Here is a 13,961-nt window from a genome sequence, read left to right as displayed (position 1 = left end):
ACTTACAGAGTTGTGTGGTAAGTCCCTGTCATCGCCCACGTCCTGCTTGCTGATGTGAGTTGATTTAGTGGATTGCAATGACAGATTTTCCATCAACACAAACTTTTATTTCAATTCAAGCCAGACAGATTTACATCCAAGTGATTTAAATCAGTTTTAACTGCTTTATACATGCACAGTTTAATTATTATCATGAAGGAATGCTGGGTTCATTAATTGTTAACTGTTAAGACACACTGTTTTGTAAGCAGTTTCTCCCTGTGTGCTAAAGTTTGTTAATTTGGAGGTTATACTGAACCTACAGAAATTTATACATGCAATTGAATAATCATATTGATTTGTTCAGGGTCTTCATTTTTACCTTTCTATTGTGTCAGGTTTTTAAGTAAAGAATTATTGCTTTTTATTTGTGATATAAATCAAACTCCATCTCTAAGAACATTCAAGCTCAGTTTGAAGACACACAGTACCTTCGTATGGAATTTCATCAATTATGCAAAACTACCATAAATGAACAGGACATGTCAGGGGGAAAAAATCATGATTGATGAAAGGGAAGAGTTATCTGTAGGTCTCAAATCGAGGTGACTGTCTCTGGCTACCATTTCCTTAACTAGTCTAGAATTATTAGATTCAAGCTCACTTTGTTTCCTTTCTCTGTATTTTAAGCTTTGAATTCCAGTCACAACTTACCTTATCATGTCTCCCAATTTCACATTTAATTGAAATCAGCTTACTTTTTAAAGAGAAAGGTATATTTAGTTTACATTTGTGCTTTAAATACAACGCTGGTGTTTTGGGGGAGGATTCTTACCGTGACATTTATCTACCTGCTATAAATAGCTTTTCTTATTATTTAAGTGCCAACAGCGTGCTCTATGCTGTACAAGCCAAGAAGCCTAGACAGTCCCTTCAAAACGAGTACGCTTTTTAAACAGAACTGGAGAGAACTGGTGCTCGTGTACCTCCTTGCAGTGTGGCCACAGCTGACGTCCTAAAAAGCAGCTTCTCGGCTCTCTGCGCTGGCGATGCCAGTGCTCATTTCCAGACCGTGGGACAAGAACACACTAAGATGGTGGAAATCAATTGTCAAGAGAAAATTCTGCTCTTGGGAGGTGACCAAGGAAGGTGACTAAACACAGCACTGATTCTGACGCACATGAGGAAAAGCAGCTATGGTTGTGGAACGAGGCGGCACTGCATGATCACTGCTCAAGAATGGGAGGAAGGAGGGAGGGGAGAGAGAGTTTTCTTTATGTTTTCCACAATAAACGTGTTTGCTCAAGAAAAGAAGAAGTGAAGCAAAAAAAAAAAAAAAAAAAAGCATGCATGTCTGATGCTGATGCCTAATGCACCAGAGAAATTGCTCAAAAGCACTTCAGCCCTGAAATGCAGCTTTCTTGCCTCCTATTCTGTGAAGTCTGAGAATCCTTGTGATATAGATATTGATATAGACATGCAAACACACATTCTATGTATGCATTAAAGCACACACCCCTACATGCATCCCTTCATATACATACATGTGTGTGTGTATATGTATACATATATATATGCCCTATATATATATATGCCCACTTATGTGTATTCTGTTATACGGGACTATTGGCAGGCATGGATTTTCACTGGAGGGCACACACTTAATGATAGTTTCTGCCTGATAGGTCCTACCTTTCACCAAATGTTAGAAGGAATTGTAGTCAGTAACTCGGGGACAGAGGGGTGTAGGGAGGGTTAATGTATTTGCCTTGATACCTGGTCCTATGTTTCCTCGCTGTTGCTTTTATGCATGCATTACACCAGTCATAGTCTCCTGCCTAAAGCTGTAGTTACGTGTCTAGATAATTGCACATATGGAAGGTGCCTGCTTTGCCATTCATTGGAAGTGTAAATGAAACGTAAGCAAGACACAAAAGGCAGCACCTCGAGTATAACCGCGACACTCAGCAAGTTCAGGCAGTATGAATCTGATGTGTTGTTATCTCCTTAAGACTCAGGTTTGTGGGATTCAGACGTTATGGGCAACATTTAATTGTAATAGACTACCAGCTAAGCCTTATCTAGCAACTGGAACAAGGGCCTGCCTGTTTTAGACTGGGAAAGCTGGGGTTGCAGAACACAGGTTTGATGCAGCAGCACTGCTCAGGTTTACAGGGCTGTGGCACTCGCACACGCACCCGGCTCTGCGAGCGGTCCTCGGAGCGACTCTCCCAGGCACCTGCAGTTCAGCCCCTCTGTCCTCACACTGCCTCGCTTCTTGCTTTTACAGAGACAGCTACATTTCTGATGGATAATTATAATTCAGTTCATATTCCAGTTGACACGTGGATATATAGTTAAGACTATAATTAGATATCACTCCCGCCTAGAATGGTTTAGAAAACCCATTCTGACATTCCTGACAACGTTCCAGAAAGAGACAAGAGCTCACCTGAGCAAACACTTTGTCCTTCTATCCTCTTCATCCCGTGTGCAGCTGAACACTTACTAGTTGGTGGCATACACTCCCTTGCAAAAGGGCACCAGAGCAGCAGGGCAGTTATCAGATAGGTATATGGTGAATTATAAATATCTTTCTTTTTCTGTCTTCCTTCTAGGTCGAAGTAAATATGGGGACTACTCAACATGGGCTGGACGACCTGTCCAAGAAACTGTTTCAGGATGGCCCCCTGGTTCTTCAAAGAGAAAAAAATAATCCAGTTTTTGTGCTAAAAAATAAAATAAAACAAAGAAAGAAACCCAATGGACACCTTCAGCCCCTCTTTCTAACAGGTACTAAAGGAGATGCCCTGGACCGCCCCCCACCCCCGGACCTCCTGCCTCCCAGGACCAGAGGGCCAGAGCAGAGGCGCTGCTGCCAACTTCTGGCTCTTCCCTAACCCCGGCCACCACAGCCCATCTGGATTAAGACATGAACCCAGCCAATTCGGTGCTTTTGGAGCCCTCTCCACACTCCTGGCCGTGTCGAGTCTCCTTAGTCAACACAACACTAAAAATACCAGGATGACCTTGCAGCAGAAGTCAATAGACAGCGCGTTGTTTGCCCTGAAGGCTGTACAGTTCATACTTGCCTTAACCCAACTGCATTGCACATCAGAGAAACTCAGTGCAAGCTTTCTGAAGTAAACGTCCTTTAGGCTCAACATGCTGCTGTTAATACTGAACGATTTTTAAGTCAGTGGTTTTCTTCTGTTTGGTTTTTGTTTTGTTTTCATGTCAGGGAATAAGGCTCTGGTGTTGCACCAGCTCCAGAGCGACTGAGTAGAAAACTGCCAGCTGTCTGAGAAGTGCTTTACTTTTGAGGCTCCACAGTGGTCAAGAAACAATTAATTTATAATGGTAAAGAAAAGAAAAAAAAAAAGAAAAGAAAAAAAAAAAAAAAAGAAGAGACCTTTTGGGGGTCGGGGCGGGGAAAAGTGTAACACAAACTAATAATTGAACCTACTGGAAATAAGCAGCATAAACAGTGCTTCTTAATCCCGCTGTTTTTATTTATCACACTGTAGGTGCTTTTATAGCTATCTCTAAATGTCTTTTACTAACTACAGAGACATCTGCAGATTTCTATCAACAAAGTCCAACTGAATATGTACTAGCTACATTTACTCTTTTATATCTAATTTCAATGGAAAATTTCTCTGTAAGTGAGCTTTTTTTTCTAATTGCACCATAAGGGATCCATATATTTTATTTTTTGGTTTCAGTTGGGGAGGGTGGGGAGGGAATAGTTGAGTTGAAGAAATAATGGAGACCTTTTTGTGGTATATTTGGGGGATCTGTTGTGTGTTAGAACGTGTATTTTATCTTCCTGTATTATTGTGGCTGAAAAAAAAAAAACTGTGCTGTTACGTAGTTGGCAACAAGATGCCTTTGGGAATTTTGCTAGTAGGTCAATGTGTATATGAAATACTCTGAACTCCTAGGAACATATGTTTTATTCTACATCTGATCTGTATTTTGAAGCACTTGGGTGGCTTTCATTAGGAAAAACCCAATACTTTGCTCAGGCTTTTCAGAAACTTGGATTGTCATTGTTTCTTTGCTCAGCCCCTGCATAGGCAACCGCACGCCCCTACCACACCTGAGGTGACCACGGAGCTTTCGAGGGCAAGAGGGAAGGTCAGTGCTTAGAAAGGCTTGAGCTGCCCTTGAGCATCTCCTTTCTCCTTGCTGGGCAAAGCCTTGTGCCTGCACGGCTGCTGAGCTCCCACAGCCTCTGCGCTCATGCCACTCATCCATCCCTGTACAAACCAGTGCCCTGTGCTGTGTCTGCATGGATGTACAGTGTCACAAGCAACAACTCTGGACAATGACAGAGGAACAGGCATTCAGTAGTGAAAATAAGATACGGGACATGTTCAGGAACTATACTTACATTTATTCAGTGAGAGTTTTATATATATATATATATATATATGTATGTCAGTGCGTGTGTGTGTGTATGTCTATGTGTAGAAAATACACAGGAATCCCTATTGGCAGGGGCTGCATAACTGAGGAAGCATCCAATGTGCAGGGCCAGGGGCTCCAGCCCCAGATCCTGTCAGTGATTTCTCTGCATGAATTAGGCACATCCCCTAGGCCTGATCCCATAAAGCATTCATTGATGATTTGGATCTCCAATTCAAATTTACAGACACGGGTACCTGAAATTCTGAGTTCATTCTGGATAGAGCTGCTTTTCAGCCCCTGGAAAATCATGTGGCTTCCAAGTGCCAAGCTGAAATTGCACGTAACTTGCAAGATTTAGAAAGTTTCTGGGTTTGTGCAGTATTAAATACAGCAACGTATAGTACTAAACACACCGTAGAGGCTTAACTGGGATGGAAATGTCATAACAGGGTATTTTAGCTTTTCCTGTATAACAGTTAATCAAAATCATGTTTCTATAAGGAATAATTTTTTAATGTGAAAAGAAACCAGTTTAGGCACCTAAGCAGTGATTCAATTTTCAGAAGATGATTTTTCATCCCTTTCAGCGATTGCCCACGGAACGGCAGCTACTGGTAGTTAGCAATGTTAAAAGTCAGACAGTATAATGAAGTGTCTACACGTAGCTTTTAGGCCTGGTGTTAATTTAGAAAACTTTGGCCTTAATTTCTCTGTGTCTTAGTCTTCCCTTCTATAAAACGGGAGTAATATTTGCCTCCCATGCTTTCTGCGAGGTCTGAATTGTTGATGCTTGTAAAGTGCTTAGGAAATAGGAAGAATGTCAGACTATTAAGGATTACAATATAAATGTGTATTCATATATTGCATCTAGAATAGAAATACACACGCTCACATACTCACAGTATACATATATATATGCACATCTATGAAGTCGGTACTCATAGCCATGCTTAAGTTGCCGTTAGAGCACCACCATTAAAAAGAAATTAGGACTGTTGACTACTAAACTAAATGATTAGTGGACAGATCTCTTCTGGAAGCAGATTAGAGCACAGTAATGTGAGAATATCTGGATGACATTTTTGATTTGTACAGCTGTATCCTCCTCAAAATCCAGTAAAGAATGTTATTTTTCTAGGCTGGGCTTTTGTTATAAACTTAAATATTCGGAAGGCAAGAGATACAATCCAAATGTGTCCTTTTTTTTTTTCTTTTCTTTTTGGCATTTGTTAATTCTGAATGTATTTTTAACAAAAGTGATTTTTTTGACTTACTAGTGTAATTTGCATTTTAAAAAAAAATAATAATAAATGGAAAAAATATAGGTTTCCAAGCTATTCATGGCCCCCTGCTGCTATTCACAACTTACAGAAAACTTAGAATTACCGAGCAACAATGCAGGATAAAGAATCCTATTACATTTACATGATGACAATCCCTATCTGTGCAGTGCACGGACGTGACAGCGCTGAATGGAAATTGCCAGGTCATGACACCATTTTAGCTCTGTCATAGGTAGCAGGTATTTTCATTATCAGTGACACTAAAAGATTTCTTTTACAAGGCTGACTGCAATAGACTCTTCACTTGGAAAATGGGGGGTTTTCTGCCCACTCATCAGGAATTTTAAGCCTCTGGTAGGTTTACAGTTGCCAACAGTGTGAAGTATTGTGGAAGTAATCCTTGTTAAGAGGGAGCTATGTAACACGGATATTTCCACTGCATTAATTTTCTCTTATATGCTGTTCATTGTCCCTACACTGGAATGATGAAATCCTGTCTTAGGATACGCCTTTACAGAGCTCACATACATTGACAGCTTGCCTGAGGTCATTTAATAAAGGCGGGGCAGAACGGTATACATTTCCAGACACTTGGTCATGCTCCTCTAAGACTAGTCCTCAGAAACAGAGCCTGTTAATTATTTTCATTAGGATTTTCCATGCCATAATTGTAGTGCAAGCTATACTTTGCAGCCAGGTAAGGAGAAATGGTTCCTGCTTAATTTAAGGACTGGTTGCAATATGCAGCTGCCATACAGCATTTTGACGAAGGCCAGCGTGGTACATATTGATCCCTGGATGTCTCCGGATAGGAGTGGCTATAAAACCAGTGTCTGAAGGGTTTGGTCACTTGCATTCTCACCCTCCATTTGAGCACACTGAGAGCAGGCAAAGCAAAACTCCATACACCATGAATCCTTCAGAACTCTCTTTTATTTTTAAATGCAGTTACTAAGAAAATGAGGACTTTTCTCACAAGGATGGAAAACACCATGAGTAGTCTATGTGTATGTATTGCTTGCTTGCTTTCTACTGATGAGCTTCTTCAGTGTAGCTGAGACAAAATCAATAGACTTTTTGAGTTTGTTTTCCAGCTAATCTGAACCTGGCTTCTTCCCAGTGAATGTGGATTGGCGACAGGCACTAAAGGTGAGCCAGGTTTTATTGACAAACCCATGCATAGAAACACTGCAAACAGCACTCTGTCCACTGCTCCGTGGAGAAAGATGTAGACAGTTGTTATGCTAATCAGTCTGCTCCACACTATGTGCAATATTAAATGTAATTACCGTACATAAAAGAAACTGCCCTTCAGACTGCAGTTATTCATTCACGTACAAAAGTGGCACAGCACAGAATGAGTCAGTAAAAGATGTTTCCTTCCTCTAGTCACTAACACTTCTTCCCCAGCCATGGACTGGAGAAATTGGGTCTGTTTGGTCTTGTCTCCTGGCAAGTCCTTCTGCCCAGGCATTCACCATGAAAGGCAATTACAGCCAGGTGGAGTTGTCACCTTGGCATAGCTGAGTGGGATAGAAAGAAATTGTACCTAATGTGGAGTTTTAAGTAGCATTGGACATGTATTTGTCTCACATCTCTCTCCAAATGTAGAAAAGTAGGGCCTTTTAAAATACACTCTTCCTTTATCTCTCAGAGACAAACAATGTCTTTTATGAGGATCTTCCGAATTCTGCCAAGATGACTAAAGAGGTTTCTTTCATCAGGTCAAATAAAAATACATCTTTTCTCGTCTCTTTGGAGCAGAATACTTAGCTTGGGATTATTATTTTGGATAGATAGGAGCACTGTGAAATCTGAGAAGTAAAAAATATTGCTTGTGGTCATCTCTGATTCAGAATTAAATCTCCTGTACAAAAGCCAGCCTGCTGCACTGACCAGTGGAGGAGGATCTTTTGCTGCCATCAGTTACCTAACCACTTTTCTAGCTTTGCCTTTGTCCTGCTGGGAAATAGGTTATGTGGAGCTAGATGTGAAAAGGCATGTTCATATTGAGCTTGTGCTCTTCAACAGTTGTCTGTTCTGCCACACCAGATGCTATTCCATCTCTTTGTCCCTGTCACTATCTTCCTATCCTGTTCTCACCGCCCCTAACCCCCCACACCACCCCAAATACCCTCCCAGTTATGTACTGCTCTTTGACACATCCATTGTTTCAAACTGACCACATCGTGACAGTGATGATAGTCAGGGAGGACGGTGTCACTGTGGATATGTGCAAAACTGGAAGAAGAGGAAGCACAAAGTTTATGTACATCCTCTGAAGGCCCCAGACACAGGGAGACACTTAACAGAACAGTTGGTGCTGTTAGAGAAGCCATGAGGTACCGTGAACCCTAGTAGGAATCTATTTCAAGTGTGCAATTCCATTTGCTAAAGCTATAGTTCAGTGAGCACACAGAGAGTCATAAATACCCAGAGCTACCAAAGGCACAGGTGAACTAGAAGAAAACTCGTGGAAAATGTGTTTGTGAACATGTTGACTCAATGAGATTCACATTCCAGTCCCTTGAAATTTGTCTCAGGTTGGTTTTTATCCCTCTTGCAAACCTTTGGATGATTGGTTTCTGCACATGCAGGTGAACTTTGTGTTTCCAGAACATGTAAGTATGTTCCATTACATTTGTTTACATGGGCTTTTCTTTACTTGTGCAATTTGTGGCAAACATTGGCTTGTTTTTCTGTCATACACACACTTACCTACCTACCTACCTGTTATGTGACTGTATTTCATGCTGGGGATACGAAATTTCTAGATACACAGTTCATGGTTTCTAATACTGACTGGATGTACAAGCATGGTACAGTCTATGAACACAGTAAACAAGACAGTCCTTTCTGCAAAGAGTTTATATGTTAAGTAAGTAAATCAGAACATTTCCATTAAAAAAAAAAAGAAATGATCTCTCAGTCCCACTCCACTGTTAAATTTTGATCAGAGAGGTGAGTGACAAAAAACTTCATGAAAAAAGAAGGGCAGGGAAAAGGGAACTTGGAGTACAATTATAAGGTGATAGAGTTAGTTTAAGCGTGTATATATGACAGTTGAGTAAAAGAATCAGCCAATTATATCTCACTAGAATATCCAATCAATTTATGATACCTCCATATAGATGTATCATATCATATCCTTCATTTTAAAGGCACTTAAAGCAGTAGCTATTGAAGAACATCGAAGGGACTGCAAATTGATGCCATCACAAAAAGTTGATGGATTGATTCAATTAATCAGTAAGTGATTTCTAAGAATTCTGCAGGGATTTATTTACCAAACACATACATTGTTTATTTTGGTCTCTGGAGGGTGTGTGTACTGTCATTTTTCTTCATTATTCTTCCTGTTTCATTTATCAATTTCTGACAAATATTTTCATGTGGATATGCAGCATGTTACACATGTAAATTGTCCATATTTACTGACTTAAAGCAATATACTCCAAGCTTCTATTAGCTGAGAACTTTTGTTTATATCCCTCAGGTCCTGAGAACTACTAGTCATCTATAATTGATATAAAGACATGTTTTCCATTTAATCTTTGCTTTCACTGTCTGCTCAACATGACAGTGATGCAAGATCTGGTCCAGCATAACATGGACCTGCTGAAACTTTAGGCAGGAACTTACTATGAGAAACATTTTGAACACTGTTGGTGCTATATAAAATAACTGTCCCATCTTTGGGTTGGCCTTGTAATTTGTAGTTCAAATCCAGGAAAACAATGCAAAGATGTTTTAAGAACATCAGCAGTTTCACGGTGTTTTCCATAGGGTTAAATAACTTCTTTAATATTGTCATGGTGTGTGCTTCAAAGGCAATACACAGAAATGACCAAATTAGATCAAATCACATATTACAAAATGGCAGATGCTGGCACAAGAGTTCTGCTAATGATGAAGAGCTAAAACTGAAAGGAAACCATGCTTTGAAAGTGCTGAGTCTCATTTGGACAAACATGTTTATTTTAAGCTCTCAGGAACAGTGAACCTCTAAATCAAAAAAACCCCACCCCATTTCCCACGTGTTCAATGCACACCCTGTGGGTGGGGTTTTCAGGCATCTTCAGCACTGGTCAAAATCTGGCCCCTCTTTTAGGTGCCTAGCAACTTCTCAGGAATAGTGAAGGACAGCAGTACCTGTGACAAGAGGCATCGTGTGAGGGCCTTCCCTTGGGGGTTTGAACAGCTCTGCCCTGTCTCTTCAACTGGCAGGGATTAGAGGGGCAGACTCACAATAAACTAAAATTACATTGAAAAGACTGACAAAGATGTGAGCAGGGTGAAATCGTGGTGCAAGTCTGATTACAACCAAAAAGCTGGCAGTGCAAAGGGGATGGGGCAGGGGGGTGACTGCAAAGTTCAAGGGTAAGATGCTGGGGGAAAGCACGTCAGCACGAACGAGGGGTGAGCCTTACACCAGGTACCCCTGGCTGACTTAAAGGAGTCTCAGTGCCTGGGCTGCATGAACAACGATGCTGTGCTACTCCTTGTGACTGGAGAGATGACCTGGGAAGAAGAAAGGCAGCACATGGACGCTTGTAAGCGGTGGTAACACACAGGCAGGGATTGCAGTGAGCTCTGTAACATACAGTCAGCACTATTTGCCTCTCTCTTCCCTTTTCTCTCTGTACACCAGTTTTGTTCTCTTGTGATTGTTTCCAATCATGCAAATAGTTCCTAGAAATCCTGTTCTTAGCTTTGGTCAAAAGCTATTTCCTTCTTCCTAACAAGTTTGAAAATTACACCCCCTGAAATGAAATGGGCTGTAGACTCAGATACAAAATACTTAGTTCTGTCCCCAGGTCTGGTTTATAACAGACACATGGAGCCAAACACCTCTCAGTGATGCCCAGTGACAGGACCAGGCAATGGACACAACCTAAAAGACCGTATGTCCCCTCTGACTGCCAGCAAAGGCTTTGTTACTGTGAGGGTGAGCGAGCACTGGCACAGCTTGCCCAGAGAAGGTGTAGGGTATTCAAACTCTGACTGGACATGGTCATGGGCAACCTGCTGTAGGTGGCCCTGCTTGAGCTGGAGGGGAGAGGTGTGTACTAAACATTCACCAGAGGCACCTTACAGGCTCAGGCATTCTCTGATTCTGTGATCCATCTCTCATTTAAGCTACATTTATTTGTTTCTCAGTGGGAATATTCTTAGCATCTCACGAGGATGCAAAAATCTTGCTTGTTGTGCTGAGGGAGTCTCAGAATTAGCCTTTGTAGTGAAAATGAGAGTTTTATGTATAAAAAAAAAAAAAGCTTTCAGGAAAAAATAAATCAGTTTCTAAAATGTGTTGGTTATTATTTTTTTCCCTTCTTTGAGTCTTCTGCAGTTGGCTACCTGGATGAAATCCCAGCTCCATTACAGTCAGTAGGAATTCTGCTGTTTGTTTCAGTGAGAATTCAGGATCTCCCTCTTTTAAATTAAGATGCCAGAATATTTGCTTTGCTTGAAAAACAAAAACCTCACAGTAATCACCCCCAATAAGCTTTTAATGCCTTTACAAAATTTCCAATTTTTTTCCCCTTTCATGCTTAGCATTTGCAAAAGACACGGGCTGGTGATATAAAAATTTTATCTATGATCATTTGTGCTGACCTACATAACTTGCTCATTGCCACATTTGTGCCAGTAAAATCTTTCTATCATTCCCACTCTTCTGCGTATTTCATTTCATGTGAATGAATATCACTCCAGGGGATTAGCACCCTGAGACATTTTCTGCAAAACATGAGTATTAAGGAGGAATCAAAAAACATTTGCATAGTTATTTTGCTGATGTGACAGTGGGAATCTGCTACATGACCTCTTTTCCCTTTATAAATAAATGTTAAGTATTAGTTGCAACCTACAATTCTCAGTCTAAGTATTTCACATCCTTCTAGCTTCTTGCTCAGTTCCACAGAGTCCTTCAGACTTGATAAGCTGTCCACTGAGCAAACCAATTGAGCAGCAGGGAAATTTTTGCACATAAACTGAAAGTTAAAGCACAACCTCAAAAGATGGGCTAATATTAACCAGTGATTCTGGAAATCCAATACTTTTGCCAAAAAGCATCACTTAGCCTGGAGTTTCTCCTCTGCAAAACTGCCTCTTGTTCATTAATTCTCAGCCTGAAATGTAGTTCCTGACTAAACTCTGTCCAAGTGAGACCCCCACCCTGACAGTCACTGACATGTACAACCTCATATTCTGCTCGGTGAAAGGAAGTATGTGAGAAACTAGCACAGCTTCTTCAGGCTTGTTCCCTTGAGCGTGCTTTTCTCATGCCTGGATGCCTGAGTCCATTGCCCCATGACAGCCTCCATTCTCATGGGTATGCTGAACTGAACTGCTGGTGAGTGCCAATTAAAATTCAACAGGGTCTATATGTCCTTAGTGACAAAGCATCCAGTGTGTCAGTGGTGCTGTGCCACCTGAGCATGGCCAGCTCTGGGCACACGTGGACCAGAGAAGCCCTTTGAGTAGGGACAGCCAGGAAAGGCAGAGAGATACCCCACACTGTTCCTGACTCCCTGCTCCCCGCTCCTGCCAGAGCCCCAAACACCCACACCCTGCACGAGCTCCAGCATCAGCAGTTCCCAGAGGTGGCCAACAGTGTCGTCCAAGAGGCCACATCATCCCAGCACCATCAGGAAAAGCAAACCTAGAACTACAGGAATTTCTTCCCAGGTCTCTCTTTTAGCTCAGATCATGCCTTTCTTGTGGGGGAAGTAGTCAGACTTTTACCTGGCTCCAGCTTTTTATATTTGAGGTGACAAAGCCCGGCCTTGCTTCACTCCTCAGAGGCTTTGCACTTCCTAAAAAGTTAGCTCCACTAGAGGAGGGAGTTTTGGCAAGCAGGGACAACACTCCCAAGGTTTTGCATTAAGAAAGTTCAGGTGCATTAAGAAAGTTCAGGTGCACCTCTGAAGAATATTCCAGGTGGAAAAAACTGACTCACTGTTTGAACCCGAACATATTCAAGCTTCTTGTATGGATGTGAAGACATCTTGAGTCACACATGTAATTATTTAGTGTCATTACTTTTATTACTGCTTATTGATGTGTTTATTTACTGTTTTATAATTCCCCATTTCAGTGGAGAACATTTTACATCTAGAAGTACTTTTTACATTTAGAAAAAACAAAGGAAATGGTGGGAAAATCTGACATAAAAGTGTTACTTGATACCAGACAACTGCTGTGTTAGCAATCAGGATTAATCTCAAAAGACAATCCCAAAATCAAACCTACAGACCATTTACAATGCAAAAAAACTTCTCAGCCCTGTGAGCCACCCAAATTATGTCCAGGAGCTTTGTTTAACTGGGTTGACTGGTCACTCACCCAGAACCTCTCACAGTCCTATCACCTTTGCTGTAGCTTGCTCTCTTAAGGGCTCCAGGTTCACAAAATAGAAGTTCATCATTCATGCTCTATCCCTGAATTATTCCTTTTCTGCACTTTGCTTTCATCCATGTTGTCCATAACAGAACCTGGAGACAGACCAGACGGATTCCTAGCAGAACCTGCTGGCACATACAACTAGGGGACTTTCAGGGGAAATACAGATGGGTAAGGGTCGCTCAGGATGAGCCTTCTCAAACATTATTGGGGTCTTTGCAGTTGTAAAGAATAGAACTCGATAGTCTGAGCATCCCTTTAGGCCCTTTATTTCTGTGGTGTCTGTGAGGAGAGTTAACCTCAAACCAGACCCCCAGTTTCACTGAAAGTCCGCAGATCTTAAACTCTTCCGGGGTATTTAGCTTTTTAGGCATCTTTGAAAGCCCAACTAATGTTCCTTTTCATTTTCAAATCCCTCTGAAATGGAACAGAAGGACCTTTGAAAATCAGTGCTCTGCACTCAAGACCCTGTGGGCAGGTACACTTCACTCATCAGGCTAACTAAACGCAGGCATTCGACTCAGGCCTTGAGCTGCGGGTTTCAGCACCTATTACACCCTGCTAATTTCCCTGAGATTTTTCACAGCTTCTGTGGAGAGAGAAATGGAAACTTCATCCACATCTGTGCTGATATTTTTATTTTGCCACTGCTGACTCCTGTTTGAGCTCCCGATACAAGGGCTGCATGGCAGCAATAACAAAAATAGCTGAGCGGCGACAGCCCACGCGCTGCGACAGTTTGTACAATACTTTGTTACCCTCTAACTCCATCACTTCAGAATCCCTTCCTCTCCCATCTGTCCTAAACAAGTGGGAGAGGCTTTTTGCCAGAAAATGTGGTTGTTGGGTTGGTTGTTTTTTTTTTTCCCAAGTGCCTCTCTG

The sequence above is a fragment of the Gallinula chloropus genome, assembly GCF_964237585.1.
Source record: "Gallinula chloropus genome assembly, chromosome: 3".
NCBI lineage: Eukaryota > Metazoa > Chordata > Aves > Gruiformes > Rallidae > Gallinula > Gallinula chloropus.
Note: the sequence above shows the minus strand (reverse complement) of the source record.